Below are 7,482 nucleotides of genomic sequence, written 5' to 3'. Positions count from 1 at the left end.
CATCCCAACCCCCAGGGTGCTGCGACTACCAGCTGCGAGAAGATCAAACGCTGCTCAATCTCTTTGCGATTAGAAATCACAGTCGCAGCACCACAGGGGTCGCGATGCGTCTCCATTAACATACAGTATTCTTTAGTTGCATAATGGGTGTTATGGCCAAAGTCGCAGTAGCCTAAAGGCTGAGGAAACGTACTGATAGTTATAAGAATCAGCCATTGGTGTTCCCCTTAGGCCTATACTTTCTGTGTATCCTCCACACGGAGCAGCACAATGCACAGAATGGCCCTTTGTAATGCAGAAGCCGGCTCGGCCTCCCCGCTGAGTTTTAAACCTTGTGCCTAATTCTCCGAACCAATCAGAAAGAAGCAAGGGGGCGGGTACTAGAGGGCCACGGTAGCATCCAGTTGGTTGATGCTAAAGAGGGCGGAGCTGATACCCCGTGGTGTCTGCAGAGAGAGCGGGACAGGAAGCAGCCCCGGAACCTGACTCGGCTGCAGGACTACGAGCACCGCTGTGATTTCCCTACCGAGCCGCGACTCCCTTCTCTGTGTATGCCGCTCTCCCGCGAACCGGGCTAATACCACGGTGAGTGAGTCGGAAAAGGGGAGGGAAGCGGTGGCTGCGGGCCGGGAGGCTTTGTGAGAGGCCTAGGTGTTTGGAGCCTGGTGGTGCGGCTCGTGATCTCCGGTAACTAATGGCTTCGTCAGTGTCGCACCGTGTAACTTTTGTGTAACCGAAATTGTGAAGGGATGTAACAATGGACGATTGTAAAATGGCGCCTCCTCGCTCCCTAGTCATCGGGCAGCTATGTGTGACGTCACTACGGAAACCTCCGCTGTTCAAACTGGCTCTTGCATCAGTGGTGCTCTGAATAGATGGCCATTGTACTGGCGACCCTGTAGCAGTTTATAGTGCGATTATCTGCAGCAGTGTAAGGTGGACGTCTTACAGTATCAGGAGTGTCCTTGTGTTGTCACAAGAAGGGCCCCTGCTTAAAGGGACACTCCATGCACCTAATCACTGTGTTATATTGTAGTTGTCATGCTCAGCCCTGGAGCACAGTTTGTAAAGTGCTGCAGAATATTTTGGTGCTATATAAATAAAATGTATTATCACTGAAAAAGTGGGAGTGACCTTCTCCTGGGGCGTGATCTATATAAAAGGGCACGGTTATATACTCAGTCCACCAAATAATAATATTGGACCTGAACTGGTTAAACAATTTTTATTTATGCCATTTAGTGATTATATTAAATGTAAATTTTGTTGTGTTGCTCCTAACAGCTATGGCGATCCCAAAAATGTCTGTTGCTTCCTCTGTTTTGTGACAGTCTGATAATAAAGTGTATTATTAAAATGATTTATTGTAATATTTTCCTACTAGCTAAAATATTAATTGCATAAAAAATTGTAATTATATTAGGTGTGGTTTGGGATCTCACCTAAGGATGTAGAGAAGACTTTCACAATAGTGACTAAGCCACGGCTCTCAATGGTGGAGGTTTTAGCTTACCAAACTTCAATAGTACAGTATGTTTTCTGTTTCTGCATAATGTAGAATGAAGGCAGTGGCTCAGGTGTGATCAGTGTCACACTTAATGGAAAAAAAATACATACAATAAATCTTTAGAGAGTTGGAGGGTTCACCCCACCCCCCAGCAAGCTCCTCATTAGTATGCGTTGCACTGAGGGAATGGAACAGAGCAGTGAATACTAATGAGTCGGCAGCCGGGTGAAAGCCCAAAATTTCACCCGGCTGAAAGCTGGATGAGTCCTAAGAAATCTGGATGAGTTGACATGTATGTATGATGCATGGCATACTAGACACCTTTTTACTTATTCCACATAAACACTATGTCTGCATTGACCCTTCCATATACTTGCTTGATGGCTCATTGCAGTATATTGGTGTATAGGCTGTTTAAAGGGGTTTTCCCATCTCATTGTCTCAGCAGTTTGCCTGCTGTCTATTCTTCTCACTTCCTTTACTTCTCCCTCCCGGCTGGCTGAATAAGACACTATGAAGTATCACAATAGGTATGCAGATCAGATCATATGCACATGAACTTGGTCTTATCTGTGTGTTTACATAGAGAGATAACAGACAAGACTTTATTAGCAATTATGCAATTAACTGAACTGATTGTCCTGCCAGCAGAGCTTTAGGTAATGATGGGAGCAGCCAGTGATGTCACTTGTCCTATCACACAGGAGCAGCACTCTGGAAACTCTGTGTAAACAATGGGAGGAATAAGTTAACATAGCAGGAAAACAAAGCAGCATCTCTAAAGCAATGTATTTAGGAAAAGTCTTCAATTTACATAAGCTACCAGTATAGATAGGATCCTTGAGATGGGACAACCTCTTTAATGCAGAGAATTTCCTAGACTGGATCCTTTTTGTCAGATCTGAGGAATGTTGAGGCACTGATGGCAAGCAATACTGATATTGTTGTGGAAGAATTTTGCACAACAAAAATGGACTTGCCCTTTAAGGCACTGTTCATAGTATAACAATTGACTGAAAAGCTGAGAGATTCAGACACGGCACCTTCTCTTTGCATCCTTCATCATTCACTCTGAAAACAAAGATGGCAGCTTTTTTCTGTCTGGTTTATTATTTTAAATGGACAATAGTCCTGTCCATGGAACAGATGGATCAGAACAACGGCAGTGTGAACTTAGCCTAAAACATTTGGCAGCTTCTTATTGGTTTCCTTTTAGCCACGCCCCTTTCCTCATCAAAAGTAAAATGTCTAAAAAGTGATAAAGTTGGACTATTAGTCCAACTTAGTTGAAGAAGTTCAATAAGTCACCAACCTGTAACCTACAGCAGTGATCTAGAATAAGGGAGAGAAAGCCCCTTACCTCTAAGGCCCATTTCACATCCGTCCCCCATTCCACTTTTAAGTCCTACAAGCAGTCTATGGAGTATGCTGGTTTCTGCGAGTAACCGCTTAAGTGGGTTTCCACTTTTCTGGTCCCCAAGCAGTTACCAGCTGAGAGATTTGCGGCCCACTTTATTTTGCCCAATAATTCACTGCCTGTATTTCCTGTATAGGGGGTCTTGCATAATGCAGTTTTTCTCTGTAAACAGTGTCTGTTTTCTGTCACATGTAATCTGATTCCTTAACTGGCTGTGTATGTAAAAAAAAAAAAAAAAAAAAAAAAAAAATCCTGCCTTGTGAAAACCGAAACTTATTGCTGTCTACTGAGCAGCGATTTAAAGCAAGGAAAACTATGGAGAGTAAATGGAAAAGAGAGATCCTAAAAATGTGATATCACTTGTCATATTGGGAGCTGCTTTGGCTAGTTGGGGATGTGGATAGTACCCAAGTGGCTGATTTTTGCCTTTTAATAGAACACATGGATTGTGTATGTTTGGAGTTTAATAAAACAAGAAATTAACATGGAGCCAAGTCATAAAAATCATATGCAACCTATTTGTTGGGTACATATTTTATAGATTACCTCTGTAAGGTTTCTATACTCCTAAAGCTTTATTCACATCAGTGTATTGCATGAGTTTGCTATACCTTAAAGAGGACCTTTCATGGGTTTGGGCACAGGAAGTTCTATATACTGCTGGAAAGCCGACAGTGCGCAGAATTCAGCGCACTGTTGGCTTTCCCGATCTGTGCCCCGGGTAAAGAGCTATTGGTCCCGGTACAGTAGCTCTTTACAGTCAGAAGGGCCTATCGTGCTGTTCAGTGTGAGCGGGGAGGAACGCCCCCTCCCCTCCTGATAATGCTCATCTATGGATGAGCACTGTGAGCAGAGGGAGGAGGCGTTCCTCCCCGCTCACACTGTACAGCACGATAGGCGCTGCTGTGAAGAAGGATGTTCCTGACTGACTGTCAGGAACGCCCTTCTGACTGTAAAGAGCTACTGTACTGATAGCGCTTTACCCGGGGCACAGATCGGGAAAGCAGACAGTGCGCTAAATGCAGCGTACTGTCGGCTTTCCAGCAGTATATGGAACTGCCTGTGCCCACACCCATGAAAGAGCCTCTTCAAGCAGTGGCAGAAGCTACACACCTCATATAATGTACAGATTTGTAACTTGTGGGGAAAAACACTGGCTTGTGCATAAGGTCTGAACCTAGGCATATATATTAGTTTACTGTCACTCACTTTGAAAACTGTGGTTGGAAACAGCGAACCTTTTAAACTGGATCCTTCACATCCTCAAAGATGTACGGTGTTATATGTTGCTAGACAAGTGTCAGTGTTCTGAATTCAGCGCACTTTCGGCTTTCTCTGTATGCACCCTGGTGCTGGAGATATCGGTCCTGTCAGAAAGGTGGACCTTGTAGTCTACCATCATCATTGAGTTGTTGGGTTCGCTAGCAATAACGTTAGGCTTTAAGGCACCAGTGGAGAGATCAGTGCCGAAACTAATATATCTCCAGCACTGAGGTGCATACCGGGAAATCTATATAAGGATGTGAAGTGTCCTATTTAATGGCTGTTCGACTACCCCAGGCACCTGGAAAAATAACAGATAAGTCATACAATACTGAGGAAATGATGGGCACTTTCTTGGTGTGTTGGTAATACAAACACATGCCCACAACCGTGACATTTGGTATCTGCAGCTATACAGATTCGCACAACGTAGTGTCACAAGTCTGAAGGGTCCATATATGTGCCTGAACTCTTAGCATTATAGTTGTGTCCCAGCCACATACTGTCCCATACTACTGGCATGATGGTGAATCTGATGTATGGACTACGTTCTAAAGTACTATGATGCAATGAGTTTTCTTAAAGGGGTTTTTCCATGTTTTGTAGCAAAAATCAAAACAAAACACTGTAGTGATGCACACCATTGTGCTAACAAAAAAAAAAATCTTCACAATGTCTCTTTCAAACACCTCCCCCTTTATTAAAAAAAAAAAAAAAAAACCACACACCTCTTTATTCGCCTGTATTTATCTCTGGTCCTTTTGTTTTCTGTGGGCAGTCATTTGTGTGTACAATGTGGCAGGCTAGCTAGATAACATTATCCCACTTGACTACTAGCCCCCCCCCAGTTGTGTCCTAGAACAAGCTCAAGGAGAGAGAGCAGAGAAACATGAATGTTAAACCAGGTAGGACTTGGCAGGGACCTACAGGACAAGCCAGTTTGAGGGGTGGACTAGCGTCCACTATCTCACAGCCACTGGTGGTCATTATTGCAACCAGATAGAGGAAGAACTTCATACCATGGGAAACTAGGTGAGCATGTTGATTCTGCTTTCTTTTTCATAATGCTCTATTGCACATATCTTTTTGTGACTGTGTGTTTTGAGCCATGTTTCTTTTAATAGGAATTGTCCTTCAAGTTTAGCAGTCTTCTGTCCAGGAAATGTCCCATACCTCACACATGGTCTAACTCCAAACTTGGATGGCCCAGCCATTAGCTTATTCCTCATAAAGGAACATGCTCAGAAAAGACCAGTAGGTTACTTGCCATAGTGAGGGGGTAAGCGTCCGGAATTCCTGGCACCATTCATCCTTTGAGGGATCGATCTGTAATTCCACCCAGTATTGCTAATATTGAGTTTGTCTATTTCCGGGTAGCTAAACATAACATTCGTACATCTGGTAACCAGAGTGGTCACTTGCCTGCCGATGCAGTGATATCACTACCGGTAAGGTAGGTGTATTGCAGTTTTTGTGTGTCTGTCTAAACCGTTGTCTGGAAGTAAATGATGCAGTCCTCATTGTATGTTACATTTTGTCATGTATGTGAATTTATTTATATATATATATATATATATATATATATATATATATATATATATATATATATATTATTGATAGGAAAGTGAAAGAGTTTGCGGGAGTCAGTCTATAACATCCCTTTTCGACCCCAGAATGGATATGTATATGTGCATGAGACTTGAGCACCGCTTGCGTAGTATTTCTATCACTGTATTTTTCTTTCCCTCTGCTATTTGTATATACAGCACAGTGCAGCCTGAGTTGAGTGAAATCATCGTAGCATCCCTCAGCTGAGATTATGGAGCTGATGTAAGTCAGTATAACATGTCAATTTGTCACATTTCATAATGGCTTTTTTTTTTTTTTTTTTTTTTTTTTTTATTTAATTACAAACTTGTATAAAGCATGTATCTTGCTTTTTATTTTTATATATACAGACAGGTTATAATGTAGGAAATGCATTTGTCCTGTGACTGTGTTTTGCTTATCTGTTAACAGATACTGAAACCTTGTTCCTTATTTCTCAGCACTGGACCCTCAAACCTTTCCTGCTATTTTGTAACAGTATGTCCCCACAGGCTACAGCTTTCAACTAGACCTGCTGCTTGACTAGGGTCCTGAAATTCCAGTCACAAAGCAATGTCTGTTGTTTGTCTCCTGAAATAAATTAAAAATGGTGTAATAAGTATTTTCTGGGTCCATGACCCTTGCCTGTAGCGTCCAATAATCAAGAAAACCTAGTGAAGGACACCATTAATTCCTCCTGCCTTTCATTTGGTTAAAACTGAGAAGTGTAGATCAGTTATGTCCCTTCACTACCTCACTGTTAGGCCTCAGCCTGATGTGCTGGCCAAGGTTGAGGGAGATGGGTGCACATTAGGTTGAGGCCTAACAGGGGAGGGGCCTTCACATTAGTTTGAGGCCTTTTGTATACAGAACACACTTGGATCACACTCAGATGATATGCATTCTGTGCTTCATTCCTATGGGGGTCCGATCTATACAATATCACTTGGCAGGAAAGGACCTGCTCTATTATAGTCCAGCTCTTACAGCACACTCGTATGTGTGCATGTAACCTTAGACAGTTGGCTTCAGCAGGAGCTTCCCCCCACCCCTACAGTAGGACAAAAGAATGTGAAGCCACGCCCAGGAGATCAGCAGGAAACTAACCTCTGTGTTCTCTCTGCAAAACTGTTTGTCACGATCATGCAGAAAATGCTGCAGACTGAGGAACAGCATTCGTCTCTACGCTTAATGTTGTTTTTACTACAAATTTACATTGAATGAGAAGGGAAAGGGGGTACACTTTTGGAGCACTCTTGTCACCAAGCCCTGCATCGTTGTTGGCACAGGCAATTAAGCTGACAGAAAACTGTAACAAATGTTAGCACTGCATGTATACTACTTTTTCTTTTTTTTTCTTATAGATGTAAAGAAAGTTAGAATTCTGGAGTTTTTAGTTTGGTGAGGCTGAGTTCACACGTAGTTTTTTGGTCAGGAATCGGCCTTTAAAAAAAGCCTCCCAATAGAACTCTAACAAATGATTGCTCAGGAATGGTGCAGGCTAGAGAGAGAAAATCCAACTGCGTCAGAATCGGTGGAGTTGGACTTGGAGGAGGTTGTGAAACGTCCTCTTTAATAAGTAAGATTGGAAAATGTCAGTGAATTGTCAGGTAACTTTCTCACTGCTCTGCTAAGGCCTGGTTCACATCTGCGTTCAGGAAGCCGAGCGAAGACCACATGGACCCCATTATAGTCTATGGGGCTTGCG

At 42.8% G+C, this 7,482-nt stretch overlaps 1 protein-coding gene across 2 annotated transcripts in view; it reads left to right on the top strand.

The window, feature by feature from the left end:
* Positions 1-433: 433 nt before the first annotated feature.
* CDCA4 (cell division cycle associated 4) overlaps positions 434-7,482 on the top strand; it is a 120,274-nt gene continuing 113,225 nt past the window's right edge. Inside the window, exon 1 of one of the 2 annotated variants that reach the window (XM_075282695.1) lies at positions 434-585. The gene's annotated coding sequence lies outside the window, so the exon portion shown is untranslated. Of the gene's footprint in view, positions 586-5,842; positions 6,018-7,482 lie in introns of those variants that run through there. The other variant, XM_075282694.1, reaches the window with a different exon arrangement.

Source organism: Leptodactylus fuscus, chromosome 7 (assembly GCF_031893055.1).
Source record: "Leptodactylus fuscus isolate aLepFus1 chromosome 7, aLepFus1.hap2, whole genome shotgun sequence".
NCBI lineage: Eukaryota > Metazoa > Chordata > Amphibia > Anura > Leptodactylidae > Leptodactylus > Leptodactylus fuscus.
Note: the sequence above shows the minus strand (reverse complement) of the source record. Positions and strands in the feature narration are given on the sequence as shown.